Source organism: Callithrix jacchus, chromosome 11, assembly GCF_049354715.1.
Source record: "Callithrix jacchus isolate 240 chromosome 11, calJac240_pri, whole genome shotgun sequence".
Classification (NCBI taxonomy): Eukaryota; Metazoa; Chordata; class Mammalia; order Primates; family Cebidae; genus Callithrix; species Callithrix jacchus.
The window spans coordinates 110,951,798-110,973,221 of NC_133512.1; the positions used below are offsets into that span (position 1 = coordinate 110,951,798).

The following is a 21,424-nucleotide window of genomic DNA, read 5'->3' on the forward strand; positions in this document are numbered from 1 at the left end:
GATATCATTTTAAAAAAAAGAACCAAACATAAATCCTAGAATAATTCTTTGAATAAAATAAAAATATATACTTGAGAACTTCAACAATAGACTAAATCAAGCAGAAAAAAGAATTCTATAACTTTAAAGACAGATTATTTCTAACTGAAATAACTTAGTCAGATAAAATAAAAGGAAATCAAAAAGAATTAACAATGCCCACATGACATATTGGGACTTTATAAAGTGACCAAATATACAAATTTTCAGTGTCCCAGAAGACTATCACAAAACAAAGGGGAGAGAAAACTTATTTAATAAAATAATAGCTGAAAACCTTCCAAGTAGAAAGAAATTTAGATATCCAGATACAGAATCTCAGAGATCCTTAAAAAGATACAATTTTTAAAAAGGTCCCTGTAGTAGATAATCGTCAAACTGTCAGTAGTCAAAACAAAGAAATAATTCCAAAACTAGTAAGAAAAAAGCGTCTAGTCACTTTTAAGGGAAACTCCATCAGACTAGCAGTGTATTTCTCAGCAGAATCTTAGAGCCCAAGAGAATGAGATGATTTATTTAAACTTCTGAAAGAAAAATAAAAAAAGACACCCAAGAATACTACAATCAGCAAAGTTCTTTGCCATAAATGAAAGAGAAATAAAGTATTTACCTGACAAGCAAAAACTGACGGAATTCATCACCACTTGACTGGCCCTAAAAGAAATGCTTAAAGGAGTCTTATATCTGAATTCAAAGGATTCAAATTCAAAAGGATGGTATCTACCATCACGAAAACACATTAAAGTATAACTCACTGATAAAGCAAATATACAAATGAGAAAGAGAAGGAACTCAAATGTTACCACTACAGAAAACCACCAAACCACAATGATAAACAATGAGATAGAAAGGACCAAAGAATACACACAATATTTGGCAAATAATTAACAAACTGACAGGAACAATATCTCATATACTTATAGTAACTTTAAATGAAACAGACTAAATGTTTCACTTAAAATATATAGACTGGTTGAATGGATTTAAAAATATGATCCAATTATATTATACCTACAATACACTAATCCCATATGTAAAGATATATAGAGACTGAAAGTAAAGGGATGGAGAAAGATATTCCATGAAAATCAAGAGTGAGCCAGAGTAGCTATATTTATAACAGATAAAACAAACTTTAAGTAGTAAACAGTTAAAAGAGATGAAATAGGTCATATAATAATAAAGGGATGAATTCAGTAAGAGGATGTAACAATTCTAAATATATATTCACATAACACTGGAATACAAGATATATAAAGGAAATATTACTAGATCTAAAGAAAGAAATAAACTCCAATAAAATAGCAATGGTGGATTTCACCTCTCCACTCTCAACATCAGACAGATCATCCAGATAGCAAATTAACAAAGAAACATTGGATTTAACTGGACTTTAGACCAAATGGACCTAACAGGCATTTGCAGAACATTTCATCAAAGAGCTACCAAATACATATTCTTCTCATTGGCACATGGAACACTCTGCAGGATAGGCCATATGCTAGAGCACAAAACAAGTCTCAATAAATTTTTAAAATATCAAAATTATACAAAGTATCTTCTCAGATCAAAGTGAAATCAAATTATAAATCAGTACCAACAAAAAAATTTGGAAATTGTACAAATACATGGAAATTAAACAATATGCTCCTGAATGGCCATTGTATCAATAAAAAAGTTAAGATGGAAATCAAAAAGTTTGTGTTGTTTCTTGAAAAAAAACGAATTAAACTGAAACACAACATGCCAAAACCTATTGGATACAGCAAAAGCAGTGCTAAGAGAGATGTTTTTAGCAATATATGATCACACCAAAATTGAACAGATTTCACATAAACAATCTAAATATGTACCACAAGGAACTTGAATAGCAAGAACAAATTAAACTTCAAATTAGTATTTAAAAAAATAAAGATCAGAGCAGAACTAAATGAAATAAAGACTAAAACAAGCAATAAAAATTATCAAAACAAAAAGTTTGTTTTTTTACATGATAAACAAAACTCAGGCTAAAAACTCTCAACAAACTACATATTGATGGAACATATCTCAAAATAATAAGGGCTATTTATGACAAACCAATAGCCAATATCATACTGAATGGGCATAAGCTAGAAGCATTCCCTCTGAAAACTGGCACAAGATGAGGATGCCCTTTCTCACCACTCCTATTCAGTGTAGTATTGGAAGTTCTGGCCATGGCAATCAGGCAAGAGAAGGAAATAAAGGCTATTCAAATAGGAAGAGAGAAAGTCAGATTGTCTTTGTTTACAGATGACATGATTGTATATTTAGAAAACCCCATCATCTTACCCCAGAAACTCCGCAAGCAGATAAGCAACTTCAGTAAAGACTCAGGATACAAAATCAATGTGCAAAAATCACAAGCGTTCCTATATGCTGAAAATAGACAAGCAGAGAGCCAAATCATGAGTGAACTCCCATTCACAATTGCTACAGAGAATAAAATACCTAGGAATACAACTTACGAGGGACATGAAAGACCTCTTCAAGGACAACTACAAAACCACTGCTCAATGAAATAAGAGAGGACATAAACAAATGGGGAAAAAAATTCCATGTTCATGGATAGGAGGAATTAATATTGTGAAAATGGCCATACTGCCCAAAGTAATTTATAGATTCAATGCTATTGCCATCAAACTACCATTGACTTTCTTCACAGAATTAGAAAAAACTACTTTAAACGTTTTGTGGAACTCAAAAAGAGCCCTATACCCAATAAAATCCTAAGCAAAAAGAACAAAGCTGAAAGCATCACATTACCTGACTTCAAAATATATTATATGGTTATAGTAAGCAAAACAGCATGGTACTGGTACAAAAACAGATTTGTAGACCAATGGAACAGAATAGAGAACTCAGAAATAACACCACACATCTACAACCACTTGATCTTTGACAAACCTGACAAAAACTATCAATGGGGAAAGGATTCCCTATTTAATAAATGGTGCTGGGAAAACTGGCTAGCCATATGCATAAATCTGAAACTGCACCCCTTCCTTACACCTTATACAAAAATTAACTCAAAATGGATTAAAGATTCAAATGTAAAACCCAAAATCCTAGAAGGAAATCTAGGCAATACTATTCAGGACATAGGCATGGGCAAAGACTTTATGACCAAAACACCAAAAACAATGGCAACAAAAGCCAAAATTGACAAATGAGACCTAATTAAACTAAAGAGCTTCTACATAGCAAAAGAAACTATCATCAGAGTGAACAGGCAACCTATAGAATGGGAGAAAATTTTTGCAATCTACCCATCTGACAAAGATCTAATATCTAGAATATACAAGGAGCTTAAACAAATTTAAAATAACCCCATCAAAAAGTGGGCAAAGGATATAAACAGACATTTCTCTAAAAAAAAGACATTTATGTGGCCAAAAAACACATGAAAAAAAGGCTCATCATCACTGGTCATTAGAGAAATGAAAATCAAAACCACAATGAGATACCATCTCATGCCAGTCAGAATGGTGATAATTAAAAAGTCAGGAAGTGACAGATACTGGCAAGGTTGTGGAGAAATAGGAATGCTTTTACACTGTTGGTGGGAATGTAAATTAGTTCAACCATTGTGGAAGATAGTGTGGTGATTTCTCAAGGATCTATAACCAGAAATACCATTTGACCCAGCAATCCCATTATTGGGTACATACCCAAAGGATTATAAATCCTTCTACTATAAAGACAAATGCATACCTATATTTACTGCAGCACTATTTATAGTAGCAAAGACTTGAAACCAACCCAAATGCCCATTAATGATAGACTGGATAAAGAGAATGTGGCACACATATACCATGGAATACTATGCAGCCATAAAAAAGGATGAGTTCATGTTCTTTGCAGGGACATGGATGAAGCTGGAAACCACTATTCTCAGCAAACTAACACAGGAACAGAAAACCAAACCAAACACCACATGTTCTCACTCATAAGTGGGAGTTGAACAATGAGAACACACAGACACAGGGAAAGGAAGGTCACAAACCAGGGCCTGTCAGGAGATGTGGATCAAAAGGAGGAATAGCATTAGGACAAATACCTAATGCATGCAGGGCTTAAACCTAGATAATGGGTTGATAGGTGCAGCAAACCACCATGGCACATGTATACCTATGTAACAAACCTACATGCTCTGCACATGTATCCCAGATCTTTAATATAATAATAATAATAATAAGATAGACAATACTGATAAACCACTAGCCAATCTAATCAAGAAAAAAAGGGAGAAGATAAAAATAAAGTAAATTCAAAATGAAAAAGCAGACATTACAACTGATATCACAAAAACAAAAATGATAATGAGGAACTATTGTGAACACCTGTATGTTAACAGAATAACCTAAAAAGAAAAATTTGATAAATTTCTAGACACATGAAACCTATCAAGATTGAATTAGGAAGAAATAGAAAAATCCAAATAGACCCAAAACAAGTAACAAGATTGAATCCATAATAAGTAGTCTCCCAACCAAGAAAAGCCCAGGATCTCTTTGTTTTATTGCCAAATTCTACCAAACATGTAAAGAAAACCTTATAGCAATTCTCCTTAAGTGATGTGGTTAAAAAGAAAAAAAAACAGAAAAAGAAGGAATTCTCCCTAACTCATTCTATGAGGCCAGGATTACCCTGATACCAAAACCAGACCAGGACACAACAACAACAACAAAGTACAGCCAATACTTCTGATGAATGTAGATGAAAAATTCTCAATAAAACACCAGTAAATTGAATCCAAAGAACATCAAAAAGATATACAACATGATCAAATAGGTTTTATCCCAGGGATGCAAGAATGTTTTAACACAATAAATGTGATACATCAAACCAGGAGAATGAAAGACAAAAAACCATATGATCATCTCAAAGACACAGAAAAAGCATTTAATAAAATTCAATGTCTTTTCATGATACAAATTCTCAACATACTATGAATCAAAGAAACATGCCTCACCGTAATAAAGTCCTATATGACAAACCCACACCTAATGTCATACTGAACAAGGAAAAAGCTAAAATCCTTTCCTCAAATAACTATAAGCAACTAGGATGCCCACTTTTACCACTCCTATTCAACATCATACTGGAAATCCAAGCCAGAGAAATGAGGCAAGAGAAGGAAATAAAACATACCCAAATTTGACAAAGGGAAGCCAAATTGTCCTATGCAAATGATAAAATCTTGTATTTAGAAAAGCCAAAAGATTCCACCAAAAGACTCTTAGAACTGATAAATAAATTCAGTAAAATTGCAGGTTACAAAATCAACATACAGAAATCAGAAGCATTTACAATTCATCAATAATGAAATAGTTGAGAAAGATAACAAGAAATCTATGTCATTTACACTAACTGCAAAAATAAGAAAATATCTGGGAGTAAATTTAACCACAGAGGTGCAAGACCTCTACAAGAAAAACTACAAAACACTAATGAATGAAATTGAAGATGACAATAACAAATGAAAAGACATCCCTATTCATGGACCAGAAGAAATAATGTTGTTAAAATGATGCAATTACCCAATGCAATTTATGGATTCAATGCAGTCCTTATGAAAATGCAATGATATTTTTCACAGAAATAGGAAAAATAATCCTAAAATTTTTATAGAGCCAAAAAAGGCTGGACAGTTAAAACAATCCTAAGAAAAAAAGAACAAAGCTGAAGATATCACAATCCCTGACTTCAAATATATTATAAGGATAAAGTAACCAAACGGTGTGGCACTGATATAAAAACAGACACATTGACCACTGGAATACAACAGAGGAGTCAGACATAAATTCATGTGTTTCTGACCAACTAGTTTTTGACAAAAGCACCAAGAACATGCTTTGGGAAAAGGACTACTCTTTCAATAAATGGTGCTAGGAAAACTGATATCCATAAGTAGAAGATTGAAACTGGACCGCTATTACTCATTGTACACAAAAATCAACTCAAGATGAATTAAAGACTTAAATATAAGACCTGACACTATAAAACCACTAGAAGAAAACATAGGGGAAACACTTTAAGACGTTGATCTAGGCAAAGACTTTATTGCTAAAACCTCAAAAGCACAGACAACAGAACCAAAAATAGACAAGTGGGACTATATTCAATGAATAAGCTTTTGTTCAGCAAATGAAAAATCAATAGGGTGAAGAGACAACCTGTTGAACTGAAGAAAATATTTACAAACTATTCATCTGACAAGGACTAATAACTATAGTACATAAGGAACTCAACAGTGAGAAAAAAAAATCCCACTAAAAAGTAGATGTAGACAGAAATAGACATTTCTCAAAATAACACATACAAATGGCTAAGAGGTACATAAAAAATATTTAACATAACTAATCATCAAGGAGATGCAAATTAAAACCACAATGAGACAGTTCCTTACCCCAGTTAAAATAGCTATTAATAGAAAGAAAATAATAACAGATGGTGGTGAGGATGCAGAAAAAAGGGAACCCTCATACAGTGTTGGTGCAAATGTAAATTAGTACAGCCACAATGGGAAACAGAGTAAAGATTTCTCAAAAAACTAAAATTAGATACACCATGTGATACAGCAATTTCACCACTGGGAAATGAAATCAGTATATCAAAAGGATACCTGGACTACCATGTTTATTACAGCATTAGTCACAATACCAAAGGATATGGAAGTGTCCATCAATAGAAGAATGAATTTTTTAAATATGTTATATCTACACAATAAAATGTTATTCAGCCATAAAAAGGAAATCCTGTCATTTGCAGCAACATGGATGTAACTGAGGGTCATTATGTTAAGTGAGGTAAGCCTGGCACAAAAAGACAAATCCTGCCTGTTCTCACTCATATGTCGGAGTTAAAAATGTGGACCTTGTGGAGGTAGAGAGTAGAAGTATAGATACTAGAGGCCAGGAATGATGTGTGGCTGGGAAGGGGAGAATGAAGAGAGGTTAGCTAATGGTTACAAACTACAGTTAGATAGAAGTAATAAGTTCTAATGTTCTACAGCAGTGGAGGTGACTTTAGTTAACAACAATGTACTGAATATTTCAAAATAGCTAGAAGAGAGAACTTGAAATATTTTTGACACATAGAAATGATAAATACTCAAGGTGATGGATACTCTGAACACCCTGACTCAATCATTACACATTCTATGTGTGTAACAAAATACCACATGTGCCCCATACATATGTATAAATACTATGTATCAATAAAAAATATGATAACCAGGCCAGCCCAAAAGATGAAAATAAAAAAAACAGAAGTGAGAAGGGGAGTAACACTACAGAGTAAGAACTGGGAGGGAGAACTTTTACTTTTCATTTTATAGCACTTGTACCAATTTTTAAAACATGTATCAAATACTTTACTAAAAATTATAAATAACTATAAACTAATCCTAATAATAAATCAGTAAGCAAAATTGAGATGATAGGAAGATATGGTTGATGCCTTCAAAGAATGCATTCTCTGTTAAAAGAACTCACAGGCTAAAAGTCTCCTAGCAGAGCTTACATTTTTACCTGGTGACCAAAACAAATAGAATGCATTCTATTTGTAAAATAGCCTCAGAGTCTTCCCACTCCACTAGCCACAATCTCCTGAGAAACTTTTGGCCTCAATTTTTCTGGCTATCTTTAAATTTCCTATTTGGAAGCAAAGAGAAAGTCTGAGCTAGAACAAAGTAAAGTAATATCTGCTTGTTTCTCTTGACTGACCTCTGTCATCACTAAGTATCCCATCGAGGCCTATTTCTCCTACTTGAGTACCTTCTAATTTATTTTATCTCTGCCTTGTTTGAACTACCAGAGGAATAACAAGATGACAATTACTTTTTATTTTGCCGATCACTTTCTTTCTCTGGAATATAATCTTAGTGACCATGGCAATGAAGACTACTTATCATCCACTTCTGGAGCATCAACTGCACTTGGGTGATTATGTTGAGACTGCACAAGTTCAAAGACCCAGCATAGAAATGATTCCAAAAAGGAGGGGAAAGGAAATCAGATTTATGACCCTAACCCAGAATTTTTGTAGATCTAACAGACTGGCATGCTCTGAACCAGAGAGGAAATGGGAGGCCCATTCAAGAACAGATTGAAATCCTGAGTTGTGGCATTAAATTATGCCCAACCCTCTTGCCTTCCTTTCCAGGATTCTGACAGCAGGAGAGCTTGGTTGTATCCAGATGATCTCTTTCAGCTTCAAGTTATAGCTTGAAAACCTGAAGAAACTGGAGCATATGGTTGACTTCATGTATCACTGAAAGGCCTGTAGTCCTCTCACACATTTAGCAATTCTCCTAAGCTAATAGAACAAACCCTACTTTGACTGAAGTCCACTTAACAATATATTACTGTGTGAGACAATGTGTCATTGTATGGACAAAATCTAATGTGGCAAAAACAACTGGGAACCAGACAAACAGGTATTTAAGAAAATATACATAGCTACATACCAGAAGTAGGCTACTGTGAAAATAAATTACATCTAAGGCTTCCAAAAATTTCACTAAGAAATGCTATCAACAGAATGGGCTCTTCTACACATGTAACTTATCTCATCTATAATCTTGATGCATTTGACACATAGGCAACAACATGTGTAGCATAGGTGCTTCCCTTGGAAGGTCAGTGGCAGGGTTTTTTTTTATTGCATTTTAGGTTTTGGGGTACATGTGAAGAACATGCAAGATAGTTGCATAAGTACACATGTGGCAGTGTGATTTGCTGCCTTCCTCCCCTTCACCCATATCTGGCATTTCTCCCCATGCTATCTCTACCCAACTCCCTGCCCAGCTGTCCCTCCCCTATTCCCCCCAATAGACCCCTGTGCTCCCCTCCCTGTGTCCATGTGTTCTCATTGTTCATCACCTGCCTATGAGTGAGAACATGCGGTATTTCATTTTCTGTTCTTGTGTCAGTTTGCTGAGAATGATGTTCTCCAGATTCGTCCATGTCCCTACAAATGACATGAACTCATTGTTTTTGATTGCTGCATAATATTTCATGGTGTATATGTGCCACATTTTTCCAGTCCAGTCTATCATCAATGGGCATTTGGGTTGGCTCCAGGTCTTTGCTATTGTAAACAGTACTGCAATGAACATTCGTGTGCATGTGTCCTTATAGTAGAACGATTTATAGTCCTTTGGGTATATACCCAGTAATGGGATTGCTGGGTCAAATGGAATTTCTATTTCTAGATCCTTGAGGAATCGCCACACTGTCTTCCACAATGGTTGAACTAATTTACACTCCCACCAGCAGTGTAAAAGTGTTCCTATTTCTCCACATCCTCTCCAGCATCTGCTGTCTCCAGATTTTTTAATGATTGCCATTCTAACTGGAGTGAGATGGTATCTCAATGTAGTTTTCATTTGCATTTCTCTAATGACCAGTGATGATGAACATTTTTTCATATGTTTGTTGGCCTCATGTATGTCTTCTTTTGTAAAGTGTCTGTTCATATCCTTTGCCCATTTTTGAATGGGCTTGTCTGTTTTTTTCTTGTAAATCTGTTTTAGTTCTTTGTAAATTCTGGATATCAGCCCTTCGTTAGATGGGTAAAGTGCAAAAATTTTTTCCCATTCTGTTGGTTGCCAATTCACTCTAATGACTGTTTCTTATGCCGTGCAGAAGCTGTGGAGCAGGGTTTCAATAAGGGTTTTCTTACAATCCCAGAAAGAACATGAACTCAATAATTGGTTTCAACACAAAGTGGAAGGCTATTGTTCTTTATAAGCAATTTAGGTAGCCACACATACCAGCAATATAATTTCATGGGACACTTGTAGCCACATTACCCCCAAATGCCCACCACTGCCTCAGTTCCAGACCTGTTGTAGTATCATCCCATATTCTTCCCTGATGGGAAGCTTTATATTTAAATAAGGCAGCTGTGGCAAGAGTAAAGGAAGATAAGAAAAATAATGAGAAACTATATTTGAGGACTACTGTAGTGATAGTGAAGAAAGAGACTGTGAATGTCTTATTACCACAAATCATTTGTAGGATACACAGGTTTACTACAGTAGAACTCAAGGTTTTGATGGTTGGTTAAAAGTGCCTTTCCATCTGGGAAAATTCTCTGATCGGTTCTTCATTGTCCTTGGAATATCTCTCAAAAGGTACAGAAAACATGGAGAAACCATAAATCTGGATCTAATTCTGACCAGGGTCGACTTTTCTGTTAGGTATGATTTTTAAGTCTTTCAATTAAATTCGGCACCTATTTATTGAGCACTCATGATATATTACACAAAGCAGCCTGTTATACTCACCACTCAGTACAAGGTAGCAAAAAATGTGAAGTCAAATATTTAGAGGCATAAAAGACTCGATGTTTAATTTATTCAGCTATATCTTTTAAACCAGTCATAGATTAGATACCTGAGTGGGGTCCCTGAATTCACTTGGTTTTGTTATCACATCTGCATTACTAACACCAATCAGTTGTTATAAATAATACACATTGATTACAGAGGGATTAACAAAAAGGGAAAAAAGTGAATAAGTAAAAATTCATTAAAAATATTATAATAAGTTACATGAAAATAAGTCGGCTATGCAGATTATGGAATATTCAACTGCTCTTTGCTAGTTCAAAACAAAACAAAACTTTATTGAGTGGCTTTGTAAAGTATTTTTAAATTTTTCATCCAAGATACTTCTTTGTTGGCAAATGTGATTCCAAGAAAGTAACTTCCTGAGTCTCATTCACTTCATTAAAACGATCTCTTAAACTCTAAGAGTTCTTAGATATATCCTGCTACTGTTAAAAAAAATCATGTTTTTTACTCCCTCTTACTCCCACTGAAATCTAGCATTTTTCTGTACCAAGAACTTCTTATTCTTCAGGTTTCTGTGACCCAAAAAAAAAAAAAAGTTAAAAATTAAAATCCTGGCTTTACAAAGTTGATGGTTTAACTGGCCATAAAGATGTGACACACAGACTAGTGTTTCTAGAATCGACATTATTCTCAGAAACAGCTCTGGAACTTTAAAAAAAATTATAAATTGTTCTGTTCCAACCCCAGACTTCATGATTTGATCCAGAACTTCTAGGATCTGGAAGTGCATTTCTAAAAACTTCACCTATTGCAGGGCAGTAAATCTAAAACTCCTAACATAGTCTCAAAAAAAAGAAGAAGAAATGAAACTATACAAAACTCACATCCTTAACTTAGCAAGAAAATATCAAAACTTCAAAGTATATATAAGTAGAAATAGACACAACAAATCCCAGAAAGCTATCTCTAAAATCCTGATATATACTCTTGCAGAGAGCAAGAGTAGTTTGGGGGAAAAAAATGTGCAGAAGAGAAAAGGTGAAACCACTACCAGAAAGGAAAAGTCAAAAATAAGAGTGAAAACACCAAAAATGTGTCTTGGTAAACCCAGGCACTGACTTCATGAAAGTTCCTAAATATCTACTCAGGGTGTGAGGAGACAATCAGAAAATTAACATTCCTAGGAAAGAATAAAGCAAAAAGGAAGAAAGTGGTCGCCTTTTAAAAGCCTGCAGAAAAGTAGAAAAACAAGCAAAAAACAGAAAGTTAGAATCTGTAAGTAGAAAGTAAAATAAATTAAAATTAAAAATTAAAGACCATTCAAACACTCCTCTTACTGCTCCCTGCCAAAACAAAAACCAACAAGAAAAACAAACGAAAAAATTAATAAAATATTTAAAACATTCATGTAGAAAATCTGTATCTCACTACACTGACAAGGCGGACACTCTTGAAATACAAACACAAAAATGCAAATCTACAACTCAGTGCACAAAAACATAAAAGCACAAATCATTTCACCTATATAAAATTACTATTAAAAGAAAGTGGAAAATGTGAATGCATATAATTCAAATAACAAAATATTTCTTTGCCCAAAGCATATAATGAAACAGAATAAAACTGAAACACAACACTACAAGCTAAACTAAATATTCTTAATCTGTGTTGGGATGTGAAAAAACCAGAAATTTAAAAACTAAAAACAGAAATGGACAAAAAAAACGAAGTAAAATGATAATTGATTCAATGGAAGGAAAAAGTACAATAAAAATACAAAATTATGCCAGAAACAAAGACTAAATCATATAGCATGAGAGAATGTAAAAAAAAAAAATAGAAAGACAATAATAGAATTTGAAATGAGATAATACCAATATTAAAAATTAGAAAACCAACAGAAAAAAGCAGATTAAAAAGATAAAATATAGAAGCATAAAAAATACAATTTACATGTAATTACAGGATGTAACTTACGTGTTATGAGGACCCACAATGTACATAGGAAATTGACCCAGTAACAAGACATATATTGGTAAAATATATACTTCACAAATTTTCAAAAGTCAGTTTTTCCAGATAAAATATAAAGTATTTTATAGGAACAAGAGAATTAGACTAGCATCAGAATACCTACAACCAACCAACAAAGTAAGGGAACAATAGAACAGTATTTTTTAAAATCTTCTAAAAAAGAAGTGTAAATCAAGGTTTTTATAGCTAGCCAAACTACCCATCAAGTATAAAGGCCATAGAAAAACTATTTTAAACATTCAATTAGATTAGAGAATCATGTAACCTTGGGGAATCAACTAGAAAAGGGATTGGCAAATAATTTTCTATAAAGAGACAGAGGGTAATTGTTTTCTACTTTATAGTCTATTTGGCCCCTATTGCTGTTATTCAACTCTAATTCCAAGTGTGAAAGCAGCCATAGACTCTATGTAAACAAATAGATATGGCCAGATTTGCTCCACAGAAGGTCACAGGGTCATAGTTTACAGACTTCTATACTAGATGATAAACTTCATTTAACCAAGAGATAACTAAATATAGAATATGTCAAATTGTGTTAATTTTTAACACATTAGATAATGTTATATACTTACTATGTTAAAGTATGCTTAATGCATAATTTGCAGTTCTAAAACTAAAACAAATGAGGGGGAAAGGGTGAAAGAATAACAATATATATGATGCATACTACATATTTTAAGTGCTGATAAAATATAAATAATATAACTAAAAATGAAAAGAGACAGAAACTAAAAGAAAACAAAATAAGTTCATTGGCTGTTTTATGAGCAATAGATGGAAACTAAAATGTAATGTTAAAAATTGATAACTCAAATAAAGAATAAAAAAAAGCAGATGAAATAGACCATTTAAAAAGGGATAAGAACCAAGTTAACAGGCAGGCATGGTGGATCACGCCTGTAATCCTAGCCCTTTCAGAGGCCAAGGTGGGTGGATCACAAGGACAGGAGTTTGAGACCAGCCTGCCCAACATAGTAAAATCCCATCACTACTAATAATACAAAAAATTAGCTGGGAGTGGTGGCAGATGCCTGTAAGCCCAGCTACCCGAAAGACTGAGGCAGGAGAATCACCAGAACTCGGGAGGTGGAGGTTGCAGTGAGCCATTGCACTTCAGCCTGGGCAGGAAGCAGTGCAAGTTGACAATAATAGAAGAAATACAAATGTTCTTTAAAATTAAAAGAAATGTTTTCATTATAAGGTTAAGAAAATGCATCACATAGAGAAAGGCAAAAAATATAATACACAGGACTGTAATAAAGTAGTCTACAATAAGTGTGAGCTTAACTCATCCAGTAAAATACATTAAATTTAACTCAAAAAATAAGACCTAACTATTGCTATAATCAAGAAATATATCAAAACAAAATAATTCAGAAAGGCTAAAAATAAAGGAATGGGCAAATCTATGCCAGTGAACTGCAACCAATGAGAAAACAGAGGTAATGATAATTATGTCAGAGGAAATAAAATTGAAACCAGAAAGCTTTAAACATGAAAAAAGGAGAGTATTTCTTTTTGTGAAAAGCCACAATTCACATGAACATATATCAATTAAGACTTTCCAAGGACCAAAAATCTCAGTAACCACTTACATAAAGCAAAATTGACAAAAGATCCAAGGAGATAAAGTAAGAAGAAGATGAATTTTTAACACACTACTCTCACTATAAAACAATATAAATGGAAAAAATAAGTAAGCATACTGAATACCTAATGAATATAATCAATAATGCAGTTCTTATGCATAAATATCAATTTTTATATCCTAACAACACAGAATATATGTTCTTCTCAAGCACATATGACACATTCACAAAAATGGTCATTAGGTCACACACACAAAATCAGTAACTTCCAAAAGAAGAAAAACTATAAACAAAAGTATCTGATTACAAAACAAAATAAAAAGAATTTTAAAAAAACTTTAAATATTTCCACTTAGAAATTTTAAAACCTTCTATTAAACAATACTGAGTGAAAGGATAACGATAAACCAAAGTTAAAGAATTCTAAAAGATAATAATAATGAAAACATTATATCCTCAAAATACACGGGATGTGTGGGACATATTTAAAGCAGCAATCAGAGGAAAATATAAAGCCTTAAAGATATTCATCAATAAAACCAAAAGAATAAAATTTAAAAAATTAATTCTCAACTCAAAATACTTAAACACTGATAATATAACATATTAGTGAAGATATGGAACAACCTAATATATCACAGATTGTTAGTGAGAATAAATTTTTTTTTAATTGGCAGTTATAAACTTAAAGATAGATTTATCATGAGACCATGTAATATAACTCCTAGGTATTTACCTATAGTGTACTATCAGAGATATATTATATGATGAGTGATAGTTATAAGGCCCATTCAAACATCTCACAGGGTCTGCACTATATGTCACTTAGCAGTATGCTGCAACCTGGCCTGGGCATTTCTAGGAGACAAAACCACCTAGGCACAGGTGTGACTCTCATAAACCTTAAGACAAAGCTTACCGTTACCGGAATAGCTTAAACTTCCTTTAAAAAAACACCTGGTAACTGACACAGACTGCATACAGATACAAGAAAGGGGACTGAATGCCCCAAACCCTGAGAAGGGTCTCCTGATGGAGACTCTCCCATCAGACTGCCATTGGACCCCCTGGCTGCATCTGGCCTATGCCACGAGCCTGCTCGTACCATGTGTCCTACAAGAGTGCTGCAAGAATAAACTGAACATCAGAGAGTGTCTAAGACTCCTCTTTCAGGTAAATTGGACCAAAAAGGAAAATTTTTCCATGGCAATGATGGTTAACTAAATGGCAATGATGGTTACTAAGATCCCCCAAGGATCCCAAACACAGTATTACCAGAGTGAAATAAACACATATGTCCACACAGAGACTTGAACACAAATAATGTAGCAGCTTTATTTTTAAAAGTAAAACCAAAACAAAACATGAAAATAATCCAAATACTCATCAGTTCGTAAATGGATGAATTAAATGCGGTATAGCCATATGATGGAACATTAGTCTGCAATTAAAAGAAAAAAGCTACTCACAGCATACAGATACAATGATATGGATAAATCCTAAAAGCATCAGGCTTAGAAAAAGCAGACAGACTAGGGCCAGGAGTGGTAGCCCACACCTGTAATCCCAGCACTTTGGGAGGCTGAGGCAGGCAGATCACAAGGTCAAGAGATCAAGACCCTCCTGGCCAACATGATAAAACCTGGTCTCTATTAAAAATACAAACAATAGCCAGGTGTGGGGGTCCATGTCTGTAGTCCCAGCTACTCAGGAGGCTGAGGCAGGAGAATCACTTGAACTGGGAGGCAGAGGTTGCAGTGAACCGAGATATCATGGCATTGCACTCCAGCCTGGTGACAGAATGAGACTCTGTCTCAAAAAAAAAAAAAAAAGCACACAGATTCAAAGGACTACATACGATTCCACTTACATAAAATTCTAGTCTAAGCAAACTCCATATATTCTTTCCCACTGATAACAACAAAAATTCTTATACAAAATATGTAAGGCAACTATTTAAAAATTCTAAAAAGTAAATAATATCAGGTAAGTTAGAGAGGGAAATAACAACTCAAAGAAACACCAACATACTCTCTTAAAGACTAAAGTATTTTTATTGTAATTCCTAGAAAACAATTCAAATAGATGAAGCAAAAACTGATAGAACCGAAAGGAGAAAACTATAAATCCAAGCTTATAGCTGGAGACTTCAAAACTGCTTTCTCAGTGATCAACACAGAAAGTAAAGAGAAAATTGGGAAGCATTAAGAAAACACAAACAATACCAAAAACAACTTAATTGAAAGTTACAGAATATTCTTTCACTGAAAAAAGCAGAATATATATTCTTCTCAAGAGCACATGGCATATTCACCAAAACACACCATGTCTTTAGTCATAAAACAAATTTTAACAAATTTAAAAGAATTGAAATTATACACAGCACATTCTCTTATTGTAATGGCATTAAACTAGAAATTTGTCACAGAAATATAAGAAAGTCTTCAAATGCTTGGAAATTAAACATTACACTATTAAATACTCCAGGAAGAATTCTCGAAGGAATTGTATTAGTTTGCCCAGGTTGCTACAACAAAAACCATCAACTGGTGGCTTAAACAACACATTTATATCTCACAGTTCAGGAAGTCCAAGATCAAAGTGCTGGCAGATTCAGATCTTGGTGAGGGCTCTCTCCCTAACTTGCTGACAGCCACCTTCTTACTGTGTTCTTATAGGGTGAAGAAAGAGAAAACTCTGGGCTCTCTTCCTCTTCTTGTAAAGATACTAATCTCAGCATGAGAGTCCCACCCTCATTAATGGAAGGAGCTTCTATCTAAGGAACTAGGGGTGAAATAAATAAATATATAAATAAATAAAACAAAAGCAATGAGAAAAAAAGGAAAGTTAATGAAAAAAGGAGAAATAAATAAAATTGAAAAGACAAAAACAGTAAAACCAAAAACACATTATTTGAAAAGATTGATAAACTTGTCAAACTGATTGTGCAAATGTAAATTTATCTCATGTTCTAACTTATGGGTGGGATCTTTATTTAAGTCTTTAGACTTGTGACCTTAGGTCTTCAGACTTTATATCTACAACTTTACATCTACAACTCCACTTCCATCTAATGTCAGAGAATAGACAATGCAGAAAGTTTCTTCTAAAAATGGAAGTTCACCTTCTAAATGCTGGAATTTCAATATAGCTATTTGATTGTTTAGGGCACATACTTAACAAAGTCTTTGGTAGCATTTCTTTAAGATAGAGCCAAATCACAAGTTAATCACAGGCATATGAAGAGTAATCCATTGATAAGCCGCATCTTAATTCTGGTTGGTGTCTAACACAGGAGCTTTCTCCAGCTTCTGCCTTTCTATGGCCTCCTTCCAGAATCTACATCCTTTGCTTCCCAAAATATAATCTCAACAACTACCCTGCAATAAGGTCACCCCCACCCCACAAAAAAGGTTATTTGGCAACGACTCCTTTACTTCAGCAGAAGCTTTCCAACTTCCCTTGATATGTTTTTAAGGTTGCTATTTTTACAACTATTTCAAAACCAGAACATTTCTAACTTATGAAAAATCTTCAGTTGTTTCACAGCTCTGTAGATCTATGATCTCAAGGAATTTGCAACTAAGATGGCTGAGGGAGAAGAGGAACACAAATAAATACAAAGTATAGCAGACAATCAAGGCCTATGAGAAATGCTAAAATTCCTATGGCACCGGTTATGAATATTATAGAATTTTAGAGAAAGGGAGATGAGTGAGAATTGGAAAGTCCTTCATATGTCAGGCTGTACCTAGAGGAAAACACAAAGTGCTCGGAAAATGGGAACCACAGGAATAAAAGCACAGCAAGAGTAATATCCAAGGAGCAGGAAAGAGACTAGCATGACTAGAGCACAGATTGCATATTCGAGGGGAAATACAGTTTGAGAGACTTGAAATCAAGAAAACCAGTTTAGGCTGGGTGCAGTGGCTCACGTCTGTAATCCCAGCACTTTGGGAGACTGAGGCAGGCAGATCACCTGAAGTCAGGAGTTTGAGACCAGCTTGGCCAACATGGTGAAAGCCCTTCTCTACAAAAATTAGCCAGGCACTGTGGTGGGTACCTATAATTCCAGCTACTCAGGAGGCTGAGGTGGAAGAATCATTTGAACTCAGGGGGGCAAATATTGCAGTGAGCCAAGATCAGGCCATTGCATTCCAGCCTGGGTGACAGAGCTGGACTCTGTTTCTCCCCTCCTAAAAAAAAGGAAAAGAAGAGAAAAAAAAAAGTGGGAAACAGGTGCAGAGAAGTGATAGATGAGGAAAGTGGTTTGAACAGAAGGTGAATGGAATAGAGGGTGCATTATGCTTAGAGAAAGTTTGACACCAGGCAGGCCACCAGAAGTTATCCCAGGATGGCAGAAATGGAAAGAGAAAATAAAAGATGTACAATTTTTTCAAATATGACACTGAATGTACTTCATGACTGGGAGCAGGAGATAAAGAAGCATTTGCGTTTCTGGGGGAACATAACTAGGTAAATTTTAAAAGCAGCAAAACAGAGAAAATAGAGAAACTAGTTGTGGGAGAGATAAGGGGATGAACACTGATTCTAAGGTGATGACAACATTCTTGAGTGGCAATGTTCTTTCTCAGCAGAGAATAGAGTACCAGAACAGGATCATAATTATCTACATAAACATGACAAAGTCATAAAAAATCGATGCCATGGGGAAAACTGTTAGTGAGAGATGAGGATTAAAATCTTAAAAAAAAAAAACAAAACCTCTTTATTTATTTTTGCAATAAGACAACCTATATTTTTTTATGATTTTTTGTCTTCATCTTTTAAGTTCAGGGGTACATGTGCAGGATATGTAGTTTCACAGATAAACATGTGCTATGGTGGTTTGCTGCACAAATCATCTCAACGCCTAGGTTTGAAGCCCAGCATCTATTAGCTATTCTTCCTGACGCTCTCTCTCCCCCACAATCGGCACTAGTGTGTGTTGTTCCCCTCCCTGTGTCCATGTGTTCTCATCATTCAGTTCCCAATAATAAGTGAGAACATGCAGTGTTTGGTTTTCTGTTGCTGCATTAGTTTGCTGAGGATAATAGCTTCCAACTCCATCCATTTCCCTGCAAAGGACATTATCTTGTTCCTTTTTGTGGCTGCATAATATGTACCACATTATCTTTATCCAGTCTATCATTGATGGGCATTTAGGTTGATTCCATGTCTTTATTATTGTGAAAAGAGCTGCAATGAGCATACGCGTGTATGTATCTTTATAATAGAATGATTTTTATTTCTTTAGATATAAACCCACTAATGAGATTGCTGGGTCAAATGGTATTTCTGCCTCTAAGTCTTTGAGGAATTGCCACACTGTCTTCCAAAGTGGTTACTAGTTAATATACACTACCACCAACAGTATTAAAGTGTTCCCTTTTCTCCACAACCTCACTGCCATCTGTTGTTTTTGACTTTTTAATAATAGCCATTTTGACTGATATGAGTGGTATCTCATTGTGGTTTTGATGTGCATTTATCCAGTGATCAGTGATGCTGAGCTTTTTCTCATGTTTGTTGGCAGTATAAATGTTTTCTATTGAGAAGTGTCTATTCATATCCTTTGCCCACTTGTTAATGGAGCTGTGTTTTTCATGTAAATTTCAAAGTTTTTCAACCATCCAATGAGAAGAGAAGGAAAAAGATGAGCTTGTGCCGAAAGCAGAGGAGGAGCTTTGAAAAATAGAGAGGTTAAAAAAAACTTTTAAAAAGTTATTGTTTGTCAGTGGTGTCAAATGTTACAGAGATATCAAAGAGAATGAGGATGGAAGGAAGACACTAAGCTTAAGAATTAAAAAGTTATGGCCAGTGGTTGCCAGGGCCCACGGGTGAGAGGAATAAGGAGTTCTTGTTTAATAGGTGTAAAGTTTTAGCTTTGCAGGATGGAAAAGTTCTGGAAAAGGATGGTGGTGGTGATTACATGACAATATGAATCATCATATTTTCACTGTATCATATTGTTATAGTTCATGAATATCATTGAGCTATACCGTTGAAATGGTTAAGATGGTAAATTTTATAAGCATTTTACCATACAAAAAAATAAAAGTTATGCCATTTTCTATGCAAACATCTATAACTTATTGTGTTTTATATTGTTGTTATTTCTCATTTTAAGAGATACTTTCTGTTTTTTCTACTTGTGGATAAGAAAATAATCAGTTCATTACATTGGATTACCCAGCAGTTCCCAGTGATCAGGAGTTATTTAGACATTTTTCTCATCAGAGAAAAAATTCCTTTTGAAACAACTTTTCATAAATATTTCTAATATATAAAAAGAAAAGAAGCATAAATTCCTTATAAAAATCCAAGTAATCAAATCTTTTGTCTGCAAATTTCTGGGGAACATAGATACCATATTCATCCCGGTCTCTAAATCTTACATTTCTATTCTAACTCTGTCATACTGATGACAAAGGAATTGGAGCCCAGAGGCTGAACAATAGGCGGATCACCCATGGTGCTGCCGGAAGGGCTGAGACAAGGACTCAGGCCCTGCTCCATGTGTTTTCTGCCATTTTATCCTCTTTCTGAAGTGAGTTTTTCTCATTGATAATTCTATAAATTTGTGTAGGAGTCTTCTATAGGAATTACATTGATGAAAGCCCTTTAAAAAAATTTTCTTGTTCCAGAAAGAGGAAACAGACTACTATATTTCAAATTAATTGTGTTAGAATGTTACTCATTTCAACCAGTCTGTAGTCTATAAATGACCCTAAGGTATAGTTATTATGCTGTGCTCAGAAAGTACTTGTAAATAGAGCTAATCACTTAATTAGATATTATTAACAGAATTACTGTATAATGTAAGCTATTATCATTTCTAACCCTAGAACATTTTATGGCTTATCATTCCTAAACTACTTTTGCCTAAATACCATTCAGAACGCTGAAGAAGCAAAAAATGCAAAAATAAACAGGTGAGGATCACATGACTCTTTATTCTTTCCTACCTGTTGTTCTCACACTGACTTATTTCTTGGTGATTATAAAATTACTGATTTATTGAATGTTGTTTAGCACCATAACAGCTTTGCTTTCTCCTATGAATTACTATGTCTTACTAAAAAGGAAAAAGTACTTTCACCTTCTTGGATATAACCAATAACGCACAAATACTTGAGAATGCAGAATGACGTTTCTTTCAGCAGGGTCAACCCAGTGCCTGAATATGGGCCAAACATATTTCTCATAATTATGAGAACAGCTTTGCATTCATTTGAATAGTATAGGTATTCCTTGTTATGCTTGGGATTCCAGGTCCCCATGGATATCAAAATCCATAGATGCTCAAGTCTCTGATATAAAATGGGATAGTATTTGCATATGACCTACACATCCTCCTACTTGCTTTTTTTTTTTTTTTTTGAGACAGTCTCACTCTGTCTCCCAGGCCTGGAGTGCAGTGGCACTATCT

General features: G+C 34.4%; 1 long non-coding RNA gene across 6 annotated transcripts in view; it reads right to left on the reverse strand.

Moving 5' to 3' along the window:
* The window catches only part of LOC128928459 (uncharacterized), a 178,979-nt gene that overhangs the window by 146,704 nt on the left and 10,851 nt on the right, over positions 1-21,424 (reverse strand). The gene's annotated exons all lie outside the window — the stretch shown is intronic.